General features: G+C 38.4%; 1 protein-coding gene and 1 non-coding gene across 3 annotated transcripts in view; both read left to right on the forward strand.

Annotated features, from left to right (window-relative positions):
- The window catches only part of TNKS (tankyrase), a 213,598-nt gene that overhangs the window by 78,876 nt on the left and 113,398 nt on the right, over positions 1-21,324 (forward strand). The gene's annotated exons all lie outside the window — the stretch shown is intronic.
- On the forward strand, positions 8,589-8,692 carry LOC138848854 (U6 spliceosomal RNA). The gene has a single exon (XR_011387000.1). It is a non-coding gene; the product is annotated as a U6 spliceosomal RNA (small nuclear RNA).

Below are 21,324 nucleotides of genomic sequence, written 5' to 3' on the forward strand. Positions count from 1 at the left end.
GAAAGATTTTATTGGAAAAATTGACAAAATTGGAATTTATACTCTATTTTAGATTATAAAAAATTGCTCTAGTGTTACTTGAATTTAATTACTATACTGTAGTGATATAAGAAAATACCCCTCTTTAAGAAATGGGCAACACAGTTTTAAAGGCATAGAGTGATATATTGCAATCTTATTAATTATAAGTAGATAAAGAAAAGATATAAAGTACATGAGCAAAAATATTAAAAACTGATGAACCTGAACAAAGGTTATATAGGAGCACTCTATACTAATTTTATAAATTTTCTGTTTAAAGTGATTTCTAATAAACAAAAATTTAAACTTACCTCTGTGAGCAAATACAGAGTCACAGTGTGGCTGATAAATTATATGGTCACTTTGTCTGAACCAACTTTCCTACTTGACCTTGGATGGCTTCTTTTTTTGTTGTTGTTAAAGATTTATTTATTTGCAAGTCAGAGTTATATAGAGAGGAGAGGCGGAGAGAGAGAGAGGTCTTCCATCAGCTGGTTCACTCCCCAATTGCCCACAACTGCTGTAGCTGCGCCAGTCTGAAACCAGGAGCCAGGAGCTTCTTCCAGGTCTCCCATACGGGTGCAGGGGCCCAAGGACTTGGCCATCTTCTACTGCTTTCCCAGGCTGAAGCAGAGAGCTGGATTGGAAGTGGAGCAGCTGGGACTCAAACCGGCGCCCATATGGGATGCCAGTGCTTCAGGCCAGGGCGTTAACCCTCTGCGCCACAGCGCTGGCCCCTGGTTGGCCTCCTTTTAAAATTACCAGTGTCTAGGAAGAGCTGAACCCCTCCACCCCTTTTTTCTTTTTCTTTCAATTTTGTTTTAACTGCCCTATATGATCTTTTCTGTTTATTATTATTTCAACACTAAATGATTTTTTTTCTATGATCAAAGTTAAAAGTTTCCTTGCCTCGTTTTAGATCAGAACATTTTGTGGGCATTGGTATAATTATTAGATCTCCCTGTTTTTTCAGTTTTATTCTGAGGAAAATTCTTGGGCATTACATTTGTTGAGGCTGTTTGAAAGCAATTCCTATTCCATACCTTTTTGTCTTTTTTTTTTTTTTTTCCACAACGTCAAAGTAGACTCGGTGTTCCTAATTGGGTAAGGATACATTACCTTAGGCAGACACTAGGTAGATGCTGACTAGTTCTTGGGAGGCATTTCATTAGCCTGATTAGTTTTGTACATGTGGCTGTCATAATGGGTGAGGTGAGAGGTGTTTTCTTAGGGAAAGAATCAAGCCTACTTAGAATGTCAGTTATGTAGAGTGTGTTCATCTTGTATATTTGTCCATCAGACCCTGACAGTTTTAGAATTGCTAGACTTTTGTAGAAGTAGATGTTGGAAGTCATCTGAATTAACAGCCTGCCTGAGCATGGAGTGAGAAATAGAGTGACTCGTATGCTCAAGTCTCTGTGAATGCAAAATGTACCATTATTAAAGGAGCAATTTAGCAATATAGACTATCCATGGATTTGTGACGTATCAGAATGTGGTTCTCTCTCGTTTGTATCACACTGCTTTTCTTTCTGAAGATGGGTAAGGTTCTCTGTCCTGGTGTTTGTTTCTGTTCTTTCATTCTTTTCCTTGGGTTGTTTCTTGGTGGGGAAAAATTTATTGCTCTTTATAATTCTAGTTACTCGTATTTGGATTCAGTGTTTGGAAATGTGCTCCAGGTGAGTGAAAGAGACTTTTTCCCCCTCTGTTCATGTTCTTATTTTACCATATGTTGTTTTTCTATTATTCTATTACTCTCCATTGCACTGAGAGTGAATGATATATTGCTTATTACAGACATAAAAATGACTCTTGTTTTTAAGAAGTTATTAGAATGCCAGTGGCAACAACAGATAGACATGGGAGAGTATTCTTTTCTCTGGAAGAGCAACATGGTTTGTGAACTTGTTTGCAATATAAACCTTTTCATTTTATTTTCTCTAATAAGGGACAATAAAATAGCCTCAACTATATTCTTTGTGAGAGAAAAAAAGAAACAAGCCAAGTAGAAACATTAATGATTATTTGTAGAAGAAAAGGCTAGTGAGAAATGGAGAAAGGAAACTCAATTAAAAAGGGGACCAAATTTAAGCTACTTTATATTTAGTATCCTTATATCAAAAGTTTATGATTGTTCCTTTCTCATAAGGCTATACTTTTATACCTACTCTTCTCAGTATTTGAATTCTTAGAGAACAATGGACAAGTTAAAGAACTAGAGTTTCATAGCAAATTTTTGAATCCTTGTAAATATCCCTGTATTTACCCTCATCATGGCTCCCACTTCAATGTTAGTTACTTTCTCAGTTAAAGTACATTTTGGGCCACATGTTATGCTGAAATGGTGTTGTTGATACTTTGAATTGTAAAAGGATTTGCACCCACCCTAAAGATCTTCTCTAATCTCCTGGAGAATAAAACAGCCATGAACATGTTGTCACATCCATGTATTTATATGTATATTTTACATGATTTATATATATTTACATGATTTCTTTTCCTGGGACAAAGGAGATAATATTGTTGAATGATAAGTTTATATAATTTGTTTCTGAAAGAAAGAAAATAGAGATGAGTCTAAATATTTTTTTCTTATTTTAGATCTTTATGTGATACTTTTCAGAGAAAAATGCTAAGACAAAAGTTGGAATGACATTTTTTAAACATGATTTACCAAAGAGTGAAAGCAAAGGTAGTTTAACCTAAGAAATATTTATAAATGTAAAGTAGAAAATTCGTTTCAATGTTTTAGAAGTCTTAAGAACTGGAAAGAGACTGTCATACTATTTATGATGGAAAAAATAGGACAGGGATGTACAGAAAGCCCTGTAAGAGAAGTAAATATATATACAGTGCAGCACACAGGACCAAAGAGCACTTTTGAAAGAAAAAAAAAAACTTTCTACAACCTTAGCTGAAAAGAAGGAAATCCTGTAAATGTTACAGAGAGCAAGGTGAGTGAGGGCCTTAGGTTATACAGACTGTGCGAAGACTGAATTTACAAAATGGCTGCCTTCCAGTAGTGACCCCTCAAAGCAAGTTGTTGCTTTACTCGCTGTATTTTTTTTTTTAATATTTATGTATTTACTTGAAAGTCAGAGTTACACAGAGAAAAGGAGAGGCAGAGAGAGAGAGGTCTTCCATCAGCTGGTTCACTCCCCAATTGGCTGCAATGGCTGGAGTTGCGCTGATCCGAATCCGGGAGCCAGGAGCTTCTTCTGGGTCTCCCACACGGGTGCAGGGTCCCAAGGACTTGGGCCCTCTTCTACTGCTTTCCCAGACCATAGCAGAGAGCTGGATTGGAAGTGGAGCAGCCAGGACCTGAACCGGCACCCACATGGGATGCCAGCACCGAAGGCAATGACTTTACTCACTGTATTTTAAAATTAACTTTCTTCCTATGAACTTGAGTTGAAAAGTATTGCTAGACATTTATCATCACATTTTGCCAAATTGTTGAATTTTGTATGTGATGTGAAGGACCTGAATGTTCTCCATGTTGTTATTTAGTGCAAACCAGAGCATTGCCTTATGGATTCCTTAAAAAATGAGGACAACTTGTTTATTTTTTTAAAATAGATTTATCTTTAATTGGTATGAAAACCAATTAAGCTTTCAAGGAACCCACATTTACAAACTGTAAGTTGTTTAAGCATAACAATAGCTTATGAACAGTTTTTATTGCTGTAATGTGAGAACAGCTTTCTTTTGATTTTAACCACTCTCATTTATCTGTGTTTGAGAATGTAACTACTTTTTTTTTTTTTTTTTGACAGGCAGAGTTAGACAGTGAAAGAGACAGAGAGACAGAGAAAGGTCTTCCTTCCGTTGGTTCACCCCCCAAGTGGCCGCTATGGCCGGCACACTGCGGCCGGCGCACTGCGACACTGCGGCCGGCGCACCGCGCTGATCTGAAGCCAGGAGTCAGGTGCTTCTCCCGGTCTTCCATGCGGGTGCAGGGCCCAAGGACCTGGGCCATTCTCCACTGCACTCCCGGGCCACAGCAGAGAGCTGGACAAGAAAAGGAGCAACCGGGACAGGATCTGGCGCCCCAACCGGGACTAGAACCCGGGGTGCTGGCACCGCAGGTGGAGGATTAGCCTAGTAAGCTGCGGCGCTGGCCGTAACTACTTTTTAATTGAAATGATGAAGTCTGTATGGTCATTTAAAAATATCATACATAAGACTTTCACTATTTAGTTATGTTTATCTAAGCCTCTGTTTGTTTGGCTTTCTGGTTTTTCTTAAATATTTTTCAGCCACGTACCCTTCCACTATGTAGGGAACAGTAACATATATTTACCACGTTTTTATGTATTTAATGCAGCTTAATAACTTATCTATCTTGATTTAGTTAAATGGACCTAATTAACTGCCGAGGCTATTCCTTGGACACTAGGAGGTTTTCTTAATGTATGACAGGATTTGGGTTTGTTATTGTATTGGGGTGACAGGGTAAGTTGAAGGGTATAGGAAAGCAAAAGGGCTGGATATTTCCAGTCCTTATACTTCCTTTACTTACTGAATATTTCCAGTCCCTATACTTAGAATCTTACTTATTTTTCCTTAAAATATTTGTTTATACCTATGAGTATACCATATCTTCCAGTAGTTGTGTAAAGCTTGATGCTACAGAAGACCAGTTAGAGAAGTTCATGGGCAATTGGAGATAATGCTTTTACTTACTCAACAAAGGATAATTATAGGCAGGGTGGGGTATTTCCTTAACATATGGCTATATTATTCAGCTAGTTAATGGAAAACTGTTCACTCAAAGCATTTTGTTTAGACTAAATGGTCCCCTGAATTGTAAAGTAAATCTCGATTTAACTGGGTTCATTATATTCAAGAATTTATCTTCAATTTTATGGATGTTTATGATTGAGAATTAAATCTGACATAGTTAAGAGTGCTCTGAATACAGGTTCATCATTTTAAAAAATTTCAAATTTGTGTTTAGCTAATTGGTAGAAATAATATTCTTTCATTTTCAATTAAATATTCCTTATGAGAATAAAAAATAGCCCTTTTTTTTACTGGAACTGGCTTGGTGTTCTGCTGGTGGACCTGAACAGTTTCACAGAACACCAGAATGAGACAGGTCACTGAAGACCGTGATGACGCAGTAGAACCAAAGTCACTTCATAAACTACAACATACAAACATTCTCCTCATCTAGCTCTTTGGAATGTTAGCTTTTTTTACCCTCGTCATTGAATTGCCCCCATTTTCTAATAGCATTTAATCTAGAACAAACCCTTGCTTCCTAGATCTTCCAACCAAAGCCCAAATGCTATCCTAATAGATTATAGATTCTTTCTGACACTTTGATACTGAGATGGCCGAGTGTTCACCACACTGTGGGACCTCCTGGCCCTGCAGTAGAGTTTCATCTGTTCAGCTACAGGTGTATTCCTGTTCATCACTGGCTGAAGAGTGTTGACACTTTCCTTAAGATGCAGATTATCCCCCCAGCATTCAGGGTTGAGTGCTTCCTTAATTTCTTATATACATGTATTCTTATATACATGTATATTTTTAATTCTACACATTTCTTAACACTTGAATGTTTGCTAGCATCATTACAGTTGTTTAGTGCATAAAGATAAAAAGGCAGTATCTCTGCCCTCTAGACGTTTCTAACTAAACAATTAATATACTTTTACTTAACAATAAAAATTAGTCTGATTTATTTACAGATCTTTCTCCTTTACAATTGTCCTCCTTTTTTTTAACCATACTTTGGCAAAACACATAAAATTTCTTGAAATTTTGTTTATTTTATATAAGGTATGGGATTCTCGTTACCTTTGCATAATACCTTTATGAGACTTAAGTGTTTGGAACTGATTCACAAAACTCTAGTGCCATAGAATATTTCCTAACGTTATTTTAAAAAACCAAAACATCTTTCTGAGAATGCATTTTTTCATGTGTGTGCAGAAGAGACACGCACTTTGCAACTCAGTCATAATGATTTACACAGATCCACTGATGACCAGATATAATGATATATTATGGTCTTTTCCTGAAAGAAAGTCTGGAATCACTGTTAGTTCTATCATCTGTCCTAGGATATTCCTACCTCTTTGTCATTTCATATAAGATGTGAGTTTTTTAGTTTGAATTGTGTTATAAAAACTAAGATCTCACACAAAGCAATGTTCATAGTTTTGCTATTTAGCAAATAGCCTCACCAAGCATTCCAAATCACTGAACTCCTGAGATTTAAAAATTTTATACTTCGGGCTGGCACTGTGGCTCAGCGGGTTATCGCCCTGGCCTGAAGCACCAGCATCCCATATGGGTGCCGGTTTGAGACCCGGCTGCTCCACTTCCAATCCAGCTCTCTGCTATGGCCTGGGATAGCAGTAGAAGATGGCCCAAGTCCTTGGGACCCTGCCCCTGCGTGGGAGACCCAAAAGAAGCTCCTGGCTCCTGGCTTAGGATTGGCGTAGCTCCGGCCAATTGAGGAGTGAACCAGTGGATGGAAGACCTCTTTCTCTTGGCCTCTCCTCTCTGTCTGTAATTCTTTCAAATAAATAAATAAATAAATCTTAAAAAAACACAAAAATTTTATACTTCCAAAAATCTAAAGATTATCAAGATGAGAAAATTCAGGCTGTTAAGAACCCAAACGTAACATACTGAACTTTTGTACCAATTACAGACCTCTTTGAGGTGGACTTTGTAGACTTGTCACCATTCCTAGATAATTATTTGCAGAAGGCATGCTACATATGGCTGATTCTGTCATTTAAACCAGATTTACTCAAAATGAACATGTGGTTCATAAGAGATTGAGAGATTATGTAGAGAAATGGTTTTTAGTATTTGAACAGTGGTAGGTCTCCGTAATTATAGCATTCTCTTGCAGGGGTGGGGACCGTTCAGTCTGTGGGCTGTATAAGACCTGCAGCCCTGTGAGGGCAGCCACAGGTGGGATTCAGAATTCCATAAATGAATAGCAGGCTGATATTTAAGTTGATAATTTTGTATAGCCCAAAATATTGTTCTAAATATCCAAATGACCCTTGGCAGAAAAGGGTTCCCCACCCCTTCAGAATATTGTGACTCTTATTAATCACAATTTAAAATGAGAGTTTATTGGAAACAATTTTCACAAACAATTTAAATTTTTCTTGCATCTAAATGCTGTTTTGGCTAGGGAAAAATAATTTGAGATGGTGGCACAGGGTGAACCAGAGTAAATGTCATCCTTTATAAATGCGACCAGCCATGAACTAATCAGCTATATAATTTGTCAGACATTTTTATTTTTAGGAAGAAATTGTTTGGTTTGGGGGCGTTTTTATGTTGTTTTCAAATTTGCTTATTTGAGAGGCAGACACACACACACACACACACACACACACAGAGTCAGTCCGTTCCATCTACTGGTTCATTCCTCAAATACTCACAGTGGCCAGGACCGGGTTGAGGCTGAAGCCAGGGGTCAGGAACACAATACAGATCTCCCACATGGGTGGCAGAAACTCCAGTGCTTGAGCCATCACCACTGCTTCCCTGAGTCTGCATTAGCAAGAAGCTGGAGTTAGGAGCCAGAGATAGGTAGAACCCAGGAACAGGTATAGCCTGTGGACCTCTTTTTTTTTTTTTTTTTTTTTTTGGATAGGTAGAGTTATAGACAGAGAGAGAGAAAGTTCTTACTTCCGTTGGTTCACTCCCCAAATGGCCGCCATGGCCGGTGCTGTGCCTATCTGAAGCCAGGAGCCAGGTGCTTCCTCCTGGTCTCCCATGCGGGTGCTGGGCCCAAACACTTAGGCCATCCTCCACTGCCCTCCTGGACCACAGCAGAGAGCTGGAGACTGGCGTCCATTTGGGTTGCCAGCACCTCAGGCGGAGGATTAACCTACTGCGCCATGGCACCGGCCCCCGGGGGCCGGGTCTTTGTCTTTACTTGATACTAATATTGCCCTGCTTTTTTTTTGGTTTGCATTTGCATAGTATCTTTTCCCTCATCGCCTCCATAGTTCACACACATGTTTTTTAACAGATACAACTGTTGGGTTTTTTAAAAGCACATTTTTAAAACGTTCTTTGAGGTTTTTGACAGGAAAATTCAACCTACTTGTATTCCATTAAGTTATAAGCTCTGCAAAGCAAAGATTTTTGTCGGTTTTGTTTACTGATACATTCCCTGTACTTAGAGTGATGCTTTTAATGAATAATGATAAATGATGCATTTTATCATGTCATTTTATTTGAAGTTTTTTTCTTTACTATTTTATAGCATTTAAAAATTTACTTTAATGACTTAAATAAGTTTCTTGTCTTTCTCCTTCCTGATCTGTTTTTAAAAATTCAGCAGTTTGACTAATAGTTGTCTTCGTTTCCTTACCACCTATATTTAACTCTGTTTTTGCAGTTTTACATTGATTTAGCAAAATGCTCATGTTTCCCCAAACATTTTTATTTGCTGATTCCTCCCTCCAACCCCACCCTAGTTTTTGCAATTTTCTCGTAGCTTAGGACGTTAGGTCTAGACTGGTAGCACAGTCTCTTTTCATTTTAGAAATTCCTGCTTCACAGAGTTTCCTGCTGTGGTGCTTGCTCTGGCAGCTCATGGGCTCAAATTGGAACAATGCAGAAAAGATCAGGATGACTCCTATACAAGGTTGAGCAAATTTGTGAAGTTCTGTTTTTGTCTGTTTTTATAATCAATGTCAAGTTGCTGTTGTCTCAAAACAGCTTTTATAACTAAAATATTTTTGTACGTCTCTTGGTAACTGCAAAGCAAAAATTTATAATATACTTACCAAAAGTAATAAGCAAGGAATCAAGACATACTACTAAAGAAAATCACTTAGCCACAAAAGGAGGATTGTAAGAAAGGGAGAAAGAATGGAAATACAGTAACTCTAGAAAAGAAGAATTTAAATGACAGTAGTAAGACCTCACCTATCAATAATTACCTTAAATGTAAATAGATTAAATTCACCAATCAAAAGGCATGGAGTGACTGCACTGAAAACAAAAACAAGATCCAGCTATTTTCAGCTTATAGGAAACTCATCTAACTTCTAAGGACACACATAGGTTGAAAGTAAAAGGATGGAATGAGATATTCTGTGCAAATGGAACCCAAAAGAAAGCAAGAATAGCCATACTTGCATCAGATAAATGAATTTTAAATCAAAAGTAATAGAGACAAGGAAAATCATTATATTATGATGAATTCAATTCAGAAACAAAAAATGAAAGTTAGAAATATATATGCTCCCAATAACATATCACTAAGATATATAAAATAAATATTAATCGATCCAAAGGGAGTGAAAGATTGTAGTACAATAATAGTGTGGGATTTTAGCACTCCATTTTCAAAAGTAGACAGATCATCTAGAGAGAAAATCAAAGAAACAGCAGTTAAATGGCACCTGAGAACAATTGCACCTTACAGATGGCTATAGAATGTTTCACCCAACAGCGACAGAATACAAATTTTTCTTAACAGCATTTGGAACATTCTCCAGGATAGTTCACCTGATAGGTCACAAAACAGGTCTAAATAAATTTTTATTTTTTTTTCAAAGATTTATTTATTTATTTATTTGAAAGAGTTACAGAGAGAGGTAGAGACTTAGAGAGAGAGGTCTTCCATCTGCTGGTTTACTCCCCTTATGGCCGCAACAGCCGGAGCTGCGCCGAACCAAAGCCAGGAGTCAGGAACTTCTTCCAGGTCTCCCATATGGGTGCAGGGGCCCAAAGACCTGGGCCATCCTCCACTGCCATCCCAGGCCATAGCAGAGAGCTGAATCGAAAGAAGAGTAGCAGGGACTCGAACTGGTGCCCATATGGGATGCTGGTGCTTCAGGCCAGGGTGTTAACCCACTGCACCACAGTGCCAGCCCCCCCCCCCCTTTTAAAAGATGTTATTCTAAATAAAATTTTAAAATATACAAATTATTTTGAGTATTTTTTCTGACCACACTACAAGAAAACTAGAAATCAGTAATATTATTATAATAGTTTAGAATATTATATGTATATTATATAAAATAATATAACACATAGAAATTAAATATCTTACTTCTGAGCCATTAATGGATCAAGGAAGAAATGAAGAAGGCTATTTTAAAATATTTTGAAACGAGTGAAAATGGAAACATAACATACCAAAATCTATGGTATACAGCAAGAGTAGTTCTAAGAGGGAAGTTTAGAGCAATTGATTCTGTCTTCAAGAAGGCAAAAAGAAGGGCAGGCGTTGTTGTGCAGCAGATTGAGCCACCACTTAGAACACCCACGTCCCATGCCGGAGGGCCTGCTTTGAGTCTCAGTGACTTTGAGCTCCTGAGCCGACTTCCTGCTCATGTGCCCGGGAGCCAACAGATGATGGCCTAAGTTTTGGGTTCCTGCCACACGTGTGGGACACCTGGATGGAGAACAATTCAAAATTAGTAGAAGGAAAGAAATAATAAATCTCACAACAGAAATACATGAAATAGCAAAAAAGAATTAAACCAAGAACTGGTTCTTTGCAAAGATTTTTTAAAATGACAAAACACTTAGACTATTTCAGAAAAAAGGAGCAATACATCAAATAAAAGCAGAGATGAAAAAGCAGACATTACTGACACCACAGAAATACAAAGTATTGTTGGAGATTATTATAAACAGTTTTGCAGCAACAAATCATTTAACCCAGAAGAAACAAACAAGTTCCTCAACAAATACAACTCACCCAAAATTGAATTGTGAAGAAATAGCGTGCCTAAATTTATCAATAAAAAGTGATAGATTGAATCAGTATTGAAGTCTCCTATCAAAGAAAAGTCTGGACTAGATGGCTTTCTTGTTGAATTCTACCAAACATTTAAGAAATTAACATCAATTCTTCTTAAATTTTTCCAAAAGAATAGAAGAGAAGGGAATTTTCTCAAACTCATTCTAAAGGCCAGCATTACTCTTATACCAAAACAAAACCAGACAAGGACATAGCCAAAAAAGAAAAGCCAAAGACCAATAGCCTTCATGAATGAATACACATAGAAAAATTTTCAACAAAATACTAGTAAACTGAATCCACCAGCCTCCTTTGCTGGCACCGCAAGGCGGAGGATTAGCCTAGTGAGCCGCAGCGCCGGCCAAGGCTATACTTTTATACCTACTCTTCTCAGTATTTGAATTCTTAGAGAACAATGGACAAGTTAAAGAACTAGAGTTTCATAGCAAATTTTTGAATCCTTGTAAATATCCCTGTATTTACCTTCATCATGGCTCCCACTTCAATGTTAGTTACTTTCTCAGTTAAAGTACGTTTTGGCCACATGTTATGCTGAAATGGTGTTGTTGATACTTTGAATTGTAAAAGGATTTGCACCCTAAAGATCTTCTCTAATCTCCTGGAGAATAAAACAGCCATGAACATGTTGTCACATCCATGTATTTATATGTATATTTTACATGATTTATATATATTTACATGATTTCTTTTTCTGGGACAAAGGAGATGATATTGTTGAATGATAAGTTTAATGATAAGTTTATATAATTTGTTTCTGAAAGAAAGAAAATAGAGATGAGTCTAAATATTTTTTTCTTATTTTAGATTTTTTTTTTTTTTTTGGACAGGCAGAGTGGACAGTGAGAGAGAGAAACAGAGAGAAAGGTCCTCCTTTTTTAGTAAACTGAATCCACCAGCACATAAAAAGCATTATTCACTATGTTTTTGTAATTATTGATAAGTGATGTCTTACTGCTATCATTTAGATTCTAGTTTTTACAGAACTAGAAAAAAAAAGTAGGTTAAATTTGTGTGGGATCACAAAAGGTCTTGAATGGCCATAGCAGTCTTGAAGATAAAGAAGGAAAGCAGGAGACATTATACTACAGTAATTAAAATAGACTGGCATTGGCATAAAAACAGACTCAGATGAGTAGAACAGAATAAAGACCTATAAATAAAACCCACATCTCTACAGCCACCCAATCTTTGATAAAAATGCAGAGAGCATGCATTTGGAAAAGGAGTCTTCACCCGGCCAGTATGCAGCAGGCTAATCATGGCCTGTGATGCCAGTATCCCATATTGGAGTGCCAATTCAAGTTTCAAGTCCTGGCTGCCCTACTTCCAATCCATCTCCATGCTAGTGTGCTTGAGATAGCAGTGGAAGATGGCCCTTGGTGAGAGACACCCAGATGGAGTTCCAGGCTCCTGACTTTGTACTGGTCCCATCCTCAGTCCAGCCATTTGGAGTGAACCAATGGGTAGTGTCGCTCCCCCTCTTCATGGAGGAACGACACTAAGCCCTGCCTAGGCTTCATATCCGAGTCACGGCACCATTATGTCGCTCCCCCTCTTCGTGGAGGAACGACACAGGACCCTGCGCTGTTCTGTCTGTCTGCTCGGCCCTCCCCGGGTTTGCTGCTGGTTCTTCCCGGGTTGGCTACTATCCCTTCCACCTCCGTGGAAGGGCAGTTCCCCCTGGCCACATTCCCCACTTCCGCAGGGGAGCGGCACACTGCCGGCCGGCTCGTCTCGGGGGCTGCACAGGTGTTCCCCTTAGATGTTCCCCTTAGATGTTCCTGGTGCATGCCGTCTCTCTCCTCCTTTATAGTCCTCCTCTGCCAATCCCAACTCGGCTGCCCACACGCCGAGTACGCTGCTCTCCTCCAATCAGGAGCAAGTCCTACAGTTTATTGGTTGAACTGGAGGCAGCTGTGCAGAAGCTGTTTACTTCTCTCCCAGCGCCATATTGTGGGAGAGCAGATGCATAGAATAAGTCTTAATTCCAGTAACTCAGTCTAGTCCGGATTGCTCCCCACAGGGTAGAAGATCTCTCTCTCTTTCTCTCTGTTACTCTGCCCTTTAAATAAATAAATCCTACAAAATAAATGAATAAAAGGAGTCTTTTTAATAAATGGCGCTAGGGAAGTTGGGTATCCACATGCAGAAGAATGAAACTAGACCTGCACATCTCACCATGGGAAAAATCAAGTGAGAATGGACTAAGACCTGACTATTAGATCTGAGTCTTTGAAACTACTAGAAGAGGGGAAATTCTTCAGGATGTTGGAATGCCAAAGATTTTTTTTTATTTTTTTTGGGTATGGAACTCCAAAAGCCAGGAAACAAAAGCAAATTTCATAAGCTAAAAGAGTTTCTGCACAGCAAAAGAAACAATCGACACAGTGAAGAGACAACCTATAGAATGGGAATGATATTTGCAAGCTATAGTTTACTACTGCAGTTTACTACTGCATTCTCATTGTCTACTTAGACCTGTTTATATATCACAAATTAATTTCTCATTTGTTTTTACTTGATTTAACTTAAAACTATTTTGTTTTGGATTTAAAGTATTTTTGATTTTTCTAACCTGTCTTTAACACTCTGTAGGAAGGATAATTTATCTATGATAACATAATTTTATGATCGGCATCTCTTTCATCTTTGTCCAATGATCTATAGATTTTATTTATTGTCTCATTTCTATTATTGTAAATAGAAATTGGCTTCTAGTCTAATTCTCTCTTCTTTATAGTTTGTTTTTTTCTTTATAATTTTGAGATTTTTCTCAGTTCCATACTTGTTTCTAATTTTTATGAAATCATATTGTATAACTGGAGACTCATTTCTTTAGCTCTACAAAATGTTTCCTTTTAAATGAAGTTAGTAGTAAATGACATGTATCCAGGTTTGTTGTCACAAACTCATGGAATCTCTGGATTAAATGAACCTTAAAGTTCTTTTAGATCAGGCAATCTTCTAGTACTTGAACATTTCAATAACCAAATGCATTCATCCCTTCTTATCCACTGGGGATACATTCCAAGACCCCAGCAGAAGTCTAAAACCACAAATAGAACAGAATCTTAAATATACCATGCTTTTTTTCCTATTAGTTTATAAATTAGGTACCATCAATGGAACAAATTATAACAAAATGGAACAGTTATAACATATACTACAATAAAGTTACAGCATCATACTCTTACACTTTGGGGCTTTTAAGTAAAATAAGGATTACTTGACAATGTACTTTGGTACTGCTGCAGTCAGGTAACCCAGACAGCTGGTAAGTGAGTAATGGTTGGGTAACGTTGAATACACTGGACAAAGGGATGAATCACATCCCCAGCAGGAGCAGGGCAGTGCAGGATTCCACCACTCCACTGAGAATGGCACAACATTTAAAATTTATGAGTTGTTTATTTCTGGAATTCTGCATTTAATATTTTTGGACCACATTTGACCATGGGAAACCAAAACCAAATAAAACAAACCATGGGTATGTGAAACCATGGAAAAGGGAGAGCCTTATAGTTTTCTAGGTCACACTTAAATAAGATGCTTAGCCATCCAACTCAATTTGTTTTATTATAGGTCTTGATACTTTGTTAGGTCTTTTACTTTGAATTTAAATCTAGCATCTTATAACCTTCTCCATTAATTCTAAGTTTATCCTTTAGGGTCCTATAAGGAAACCTGCTCCTTTTATAACCTGGCTGTTCTTCCAAGTATTGACAAGAGAGCTATCATGCAACTTTGGCCATATTTCCTCACAAATGAGAAAAAAATCTGTACATTCTTAGCGTGTATACATATAGCATAAAAACTGTGGGCTTTTTTTTATATTCTAGGGATTGTACATGTCCTACTTTGCCTAGGTAGCTTTGGGTTCATTGTTACACATATGCTGTCAATGTTTTTATCTTCATAGAGGTCAACAGATAAAGTATTTTGTAGATATTTGTGCAATGCAGTGTAGACATGAATTCTTTTACCACCCAGTTTTTTACTTTGGAGCAGAAAAATACAAAGATTTTTAATTTACAAAAGAGAATTGGTGATGTGATGTGAAATCTTAATATACTTTAGTAGGTGGTGGCTGGGCAGCAGCAGAATAAAGATGAATAACTGGGGTATTGATCAGTTTTGCTAAGTATTTTCTCATCTCCCAATGGCAAGGTATTAACTGTCATCTTAGGAAAATTAGAAAGGTTTTGGAACTCACATTACACAGTGACTTTCTGCCTGTTACCATCTTGCAGGAAAAGGTTCCAGTGTTACACCCTTGCCCCTCCATATCCATAGGGATTTGTTTCAAGATACCCCTCCTTGGATACCAGAATCCACAGATGCCCAAGTCTCTTACTTAAAAAGATGTAGTATTTGCCTGAACCTATGCACGCCCTCCCACATATTTTAAGTCATCTCTAATTTATAATATCTAATACAAAATAAATAGTTGTTATGCTACATGATTAAGAAATAGCCTGTTCCTGTTCAGTACAGGTACAAGTGTTTTTTTGCAAATGTCTTGGACACATGGTTGGTTGAATCCATGGATGTAGATGGATGTAGAACCCACAGTTAACAAGGACCAACTGTACAAAGTATAACTTTGCAAAATAATATCTAGCAAATCAGCACACATGGACTCATACCCCCCCCACACACACACTTCTGACCTCCATCTAGGTAGAATTTCCTCTGTTCATTTTGTACAATAATTATGCTCATTTGATGCCTCCTGATGGCCACAGAAGAGAGTGCTATCTACTTGGGAGAATGATACTGTTGTTGCTGAGAACAAACTAGAAAATAGTTGTATTTTTCCCCCTTTTCCTTAGTTTTTCTTGAGCAAAAGTACAGAAAAATGAAATATTCTAAATAAGAAAACATGTCAAAATTTAGAAAATTTGAAGCATTATAAGGAGGTAATAACCCAGGTGAGTTCTCAGCTGTAGTAACTTGCTATGTCAGTTTTTTGTTACCATAACAAAATCCCTAAAGCAGGTTACTTTATAAAGAAAAAAAGTTAATTTTAACTGTCTAAGATCAGGTGGGCTCTATTGGTTCGGCCTCTAGTGATGGCATTCTTTTTTTTTTTTTTTTTTTTTTTTTAATTTTTTGACAGGCATAGTTAGTGAGAGAGAGAGAGAGAGAGAAAGGTCTTCCTTCCATTGGTTCACTCCCCAAATGGCCGCTATGGCCAGCACGTTGTGCCCATCCGAAGCCAGGAGCCAGGAGCTTCCTCCTGGTCTCCCATGCAGGTGCAGGGCCCAAGCATTTGGTCCATCCTCCACTGCACTCCTGCGCCACAGCAAAGAGCTGGAGCAGAAGAGGAGCCACCAGGACTAGAACCCGGCGCCCATATGGGATGCCGGTGCCACAGGCGGGGATTAACCAAGTGAGCCCCGTGATGGCATTCTTACTGACAAGAGTCCTAAGGTCCAGAGGGCATCACGTGGCAAGAGACAGGGAGCACAGTGTGTGTCTGTGTGGTCTCATTCTCTTACTGCTTTCAAAGCCACCAGGATTCAGTCATGGGGCTGGACCCAGAGGGAGCAATTAATTTATTCTAAAGGCCCCAACTCTAAACACCATAATAGGATTAAGTCTCTGCCCTCTTAGCACTGTTAACTAAGACTTTGGAGACCAAACTTCCGAGTTTAGAGACTCAGAGAGATGAAAACATTCAAACCTCAGCATAATTTCTGCAGTGAACCGGTTGCTCCTGCCTCTGTGCTTCGTAACATGTTTGACATTGTATAAAAAAAATCATCTGTGGGTCTGTCTTGGATTTCTTGAAGTCAGGGGCCATTTCTTATATTCATTCTTACATTTCCAATTTGTTTTAATGAATAAAGAGAAATATTTGTCTTCCTGGCTTTCCCATCCCTGGAATCATAGATCTTTCTTAAAAAGAGTGCCTTATCTAGGATGAAACTGTATTGAAAAGACAGAGCAATCTATGGTATCTAGACTTAGAAATAAGAATGAAAGTATCATAGGAGTGCATAGGAAACCCCTGGGAAGAAAACACAATAGTACAAGATTAGGGTATAGATTCAGAAAATAGTGGTATAGCTAAAACAGGATAACACAAATTTGGATGAGGCAATTTGAATTTGTTGAATGAAAGTGTTGGGCTTTTGATTCAGTGAAAAGTTATTACAGGTATATACATATAAATTTTCCAGTACCAAGGTTGACTTGCTGTAACTTGCTGGCTTTTTGAAACATCACTTAGATCTGAGAACAAGGCAATTATTCTTTAGGAGAGAGCTATTTGAATTACTTTGGGAAGGAAAAAAAATTAACAGTAGTCAATAAACTAATAAAAAATGAGCCATTTGTATTATGGGAAGAACTTGCTATTTCATCTTCTGTTTCTCTGGAGAATACAAAACAAAATAGAAGATAAAATGAAGATATGTCATTTTTTTAGAGGTCATGTAGAGATTCTTTTATACACTTCACTGATAGAATATAACCTATACTAAAAATAAATAATAACTAATGGCCTTTTATTTGAAATAATGCAAAATTTCATGTAAGCAAAACAACTGCAGACAGGCTTCCCCGCATTTTGAGAAATGGAGTAAAATAAATAGCCACAGTTGAATATTATGTATTCAACCTTAATAAGAGCTTTTATTTGAATATATAAGTAAAACATACTGTGGCAGTGACTGTCCTGTGCATAGGTTCATGCATATCTTGTTGAATGCCATCAGTGAAAGACAGGTCTGCCTGTGTGTTTTTAAAGAGAAATTGGATAAGTTGAGGTCTGCTCTTGATTTGATACTGTTGTGAAATGGAGCGATTCGGTAGTTTAGAAATATCTGTTCAGAAAGCAGGAGGAATGATGGCAAGCCGGTGATGTCATCCTCAAGAAATCAAGTCACTCAGAAATAAAGGATTGCTTTTCAGGCATAGCTGTGGTGTAGCCTTGCATAGAAACATTGTGTGTGTGGCTTTGTCTGTGTCCTGTTGCAAATGGTCACTATCGCAGAGCAGACTTGTACTCCTAGGGCTAATGGTGAGGGTTAATCTGCAACGATTTTTATTTTTTTTTATTTTTAATTTCTTTTTTTTTGACAGGCAGATTTAGACAGTGAGAGAGAGACAGAGAGAAAGGTCTTCCTTCCGTTGGTTCACCCCCCAAATGGCCGCCATGGCCGGCGCTGCCAGGAGCCAGGTGCTTCTCCTGGTCTTCCATGCGGGTGCAGGACCCAAGGATCTGGGCCATCCTCCACTGCCCTCCTGGGCCACAGCAGAGAGCTGGACTGGAAGAGGAGCAACAGGGACAGAATCCGGCGCCCCAACCAGACTAGAACCTGGTGTGCCGGCGCCGCAGGCAGAGGATTAGCCAAGTGAGCCGCAGCGCTGGCCTTTATTTTTAATTTCTGCCAGACTTTAAAATGTGACTAATGTGCATATTAACCTTCAGTCAAGTTTTGTAAGGATTATTACGTTTCCGGGTTGGTATATTTCTGTGGGTAAATAAAAATATACCAAGATTGATTGGCATTTTGTGAAATTATTTTATGTAATTTAAAGTAAATATTAAGTTAAAATTAAGGAAAAAACTAAATAAGTATGGAATGAATCTTTATTTTCATTTTGGCTTCTCATCACTAACACCAGGACATAATTGCAGCTGTTAGAACTCACCAGCTGATGGGGCTGGTGCTGTGGCGCAGTGGGTTAACGCCCTGGCCTGAAGCGCCAGCATCCCATATGGGCACCGGTTTGAGGCCCGGCTGCTCCACTTCCGATCCAGCTCTCTGCTGTGGCTTGGAAAAGCAGTGGAGGATGGCCCAAGTGCTTGGGCCCCTGCACCCACGTGGGAGACCCGGAGGAAGCTCCTGGCGCCCGGCTTCGGATCAGCACAGTTCCAGCCGTTGCAGCCATCTAGGGGGTGAACTATTGATGGACGACCGCTCTCTCTCTTTCTCTCTTTCTCTCTTTCTGCCTCTCCTCTCTCTGTGTAACTCTGACTTGCAAATAAATAAATCTTTAAAAAAAAAAAAAAAGAACTCACCAGCTGGGCTATTAGGAACTGTTAAATATTCATATGACAGGAACCTGTTACCATTATATACTTCTTTTGGAGGGAGACTTTCTCTTTAATGTAGATGTTTACTCCAGGTAAGTTTTAATAAGATTCCTTTTTTGTGAGCAGTCAGAGGGGCTTTGCTGAACTGAAGAGGAACTGATTCTTCCACATAGTTTTTCTAATTATCATCCTCTGAATAGCTTTCACTGTTTTCTTAGAAGTAATTTAAAGCCCTCTATTTTTCCCACTAGTCTATTAATGTAGTATATCAGTTTCTATAGCTTTCATTTCCTATTGTGATTACAACTTTCTAGGGACCCAGGATTTTTAAAAAGCCTCTCCCCTTTTGATTTAATAAAGGCCATTTTATTATAGAGAATGCTAGAAGGATATAGAAAATCAATTTTCTCAGATTCTTTAAATTTTAGTTTTTTTAATCAAACTTTTTTCTCTGGCATTAATGAAAAGGAGGTCCTACCTTTCTGGTGATTCACAGGAAGAAATAAGAAACAATTGTTAGTCAATCAAATGCTCTAAGATTTGAATCCCTTTATTGTCATAATCACCAACGTGATTGTTAACTGGTATGGGCGTGTTCTGTGTTGAGGGTTTTATTTGTATTATCTGTGACCCTCAGAGCAACCGCCTAAGTATGATCCTTCTCTTTTTAAAAATGAGAAACATGAAACTCAGAGGAAGGTTAAATGATTTGATCAGACTCACGTGGACAGATAATAGCAGAGCTAAGGTTCATTGAACATACCTGGCCTCAAAGCTGATGCTTCTCTGAGAACTCACCAGGGATTCCCAAGCCGGGTCCAGCTCTGGCCCCTTCAAGGCACATGGCTCAGAAGGTTCCTTGGAGTCTCCATGGACATGTGCACCCAACCAGCTGCTTCTTTGTGATGAATGTCGTAAAGTTTGGGCCAGAAAAAAGACAGTTATAATGAGCAGTGAGGTCGAAAGCAGTTACAGGGAAGGGAATAAAGCACATTATGAACATTCATTCATCCAATTGCTATTATTTATGCGGACAAAATTGGTTGGTTAGGAAATTAGCCATATAAAGGCAAACATGTGTTTTATTTCAGGGTCTGTTGTATTAGGAACTCAAGCCTTGTCATGCATCTGACAGTCACTGGTTCTTTAATTCATCCACCTTCTTGCTGCCCCCTTCCTCTGCTGACTTTCCCCTCACTACCGTTTCTTTCCCTGCTTTGTTCTCTCTGTCCCTTTCCCCCACTGCCAAATATTGCCGGCCTCTGTGTCTCCAGATTTGAGGCACATTGCCATTGGCAGCTCTGAGGACACAACCCTGTGGTTCTTCTAATGTTGTGTTTGTTGCTCTTCCCAGTTGTATAATGAAAAACCTCAAGGAGACACTCTGAGCTGTTTTGATTCAGTAACTGTACCTGATCAGTCACTGGTCTTGATTGGCCAGGGCTATGGGGCACTGTGAGTGGAACCCACTAGAATCAGGTGATCTGAGTTGGGGAGGAGCAATTCTTCAAAATAAAAGTGAGTAAGATTACCAGAAGTTTGTAATAGGCAGTTGGGCAGACAAAAATGACATGCCTGCTGTGTTTTTCTATTCGGATTTATATTTTCTCCTAATATCTTCCTCACCTAGTATAAAAACTACAAATTGAGTATTTATTGTGTAAAAATACATGATTTTACCAAAAAATGAAATTTTAATTCTTTGCAACTGAAAAGAAGCACGAATGCAGGTATTCAGAATTCCAGCATTAATGTTTACCTTTCAGAATATACAAACATGCTTTTATTGATATTGAATATTTTAATTGTGTTTATTTTATTTGAGAGTCAGAGAGCCCCCATTTGCTGGTTCACTTCCCACATGCCTGCAACAATTGGGGCTAGGCCAAAGCCAGGAACTCAGTCCAGGTCTCTCAGATGGGTAGCAGGGACCCAAGTACCTGAGCCATCACCTACTGCTTCCCAGGGTGTGAATTAGCAGGAAGCTGGAATCCAAAACAGAGCCAGGACTGGAACCCAGGCACTTTGACGTGAAATACGGACATCCCAACTGGCATTGTAACACTCTGAACCAAATGTCCTCCCCAATAAAGGATATTTTTATTTCATTGCAACCTTAATCAGAAAGTACAGTGGATGTTTATCATGTTTTTCAAAGAGCTTATTTTACTTTTTAAAAAAAGGTATATGCCAGACAAAAATTTTTGTTGCTTTATAGACTGTCTATACTCTAGTTGATGTATTTCATGTATCTTAGTGAAGAAAAAGTGTGTATTCCTAGCAACTTCTAGGGAATACGTTAGGAAGTATCTACTCTCTATTTAACTGAGGAGTAGTATTTGATAAGCAGTGTTATGGTTAGAAGCTTGCAATCTGCTTCTTACTAGCTGTGGTGTGCACAGTGCCTCCCCAGAGATGTCCACTTCTAATTCTCAGAACCTATGAATATGTTGCCCTACAGGGTAAAAGAAACTCTGCAGATGTG

This window comes from Oryctolagus cuniculus, chromosome 2 (genome assembly GCF_964237555.1).
Source record: "Oryctolagus cuniculus chromosome 2, mOryCun1.1, whole genome shotgun sequence".
Classification (NCBI taxonomy): Eukaryota; Metazoa; Chordata; class Mammalia; order Lagomorpha; family Leporidae; genus Oryctolagus; species Oryctolagus cuniculus.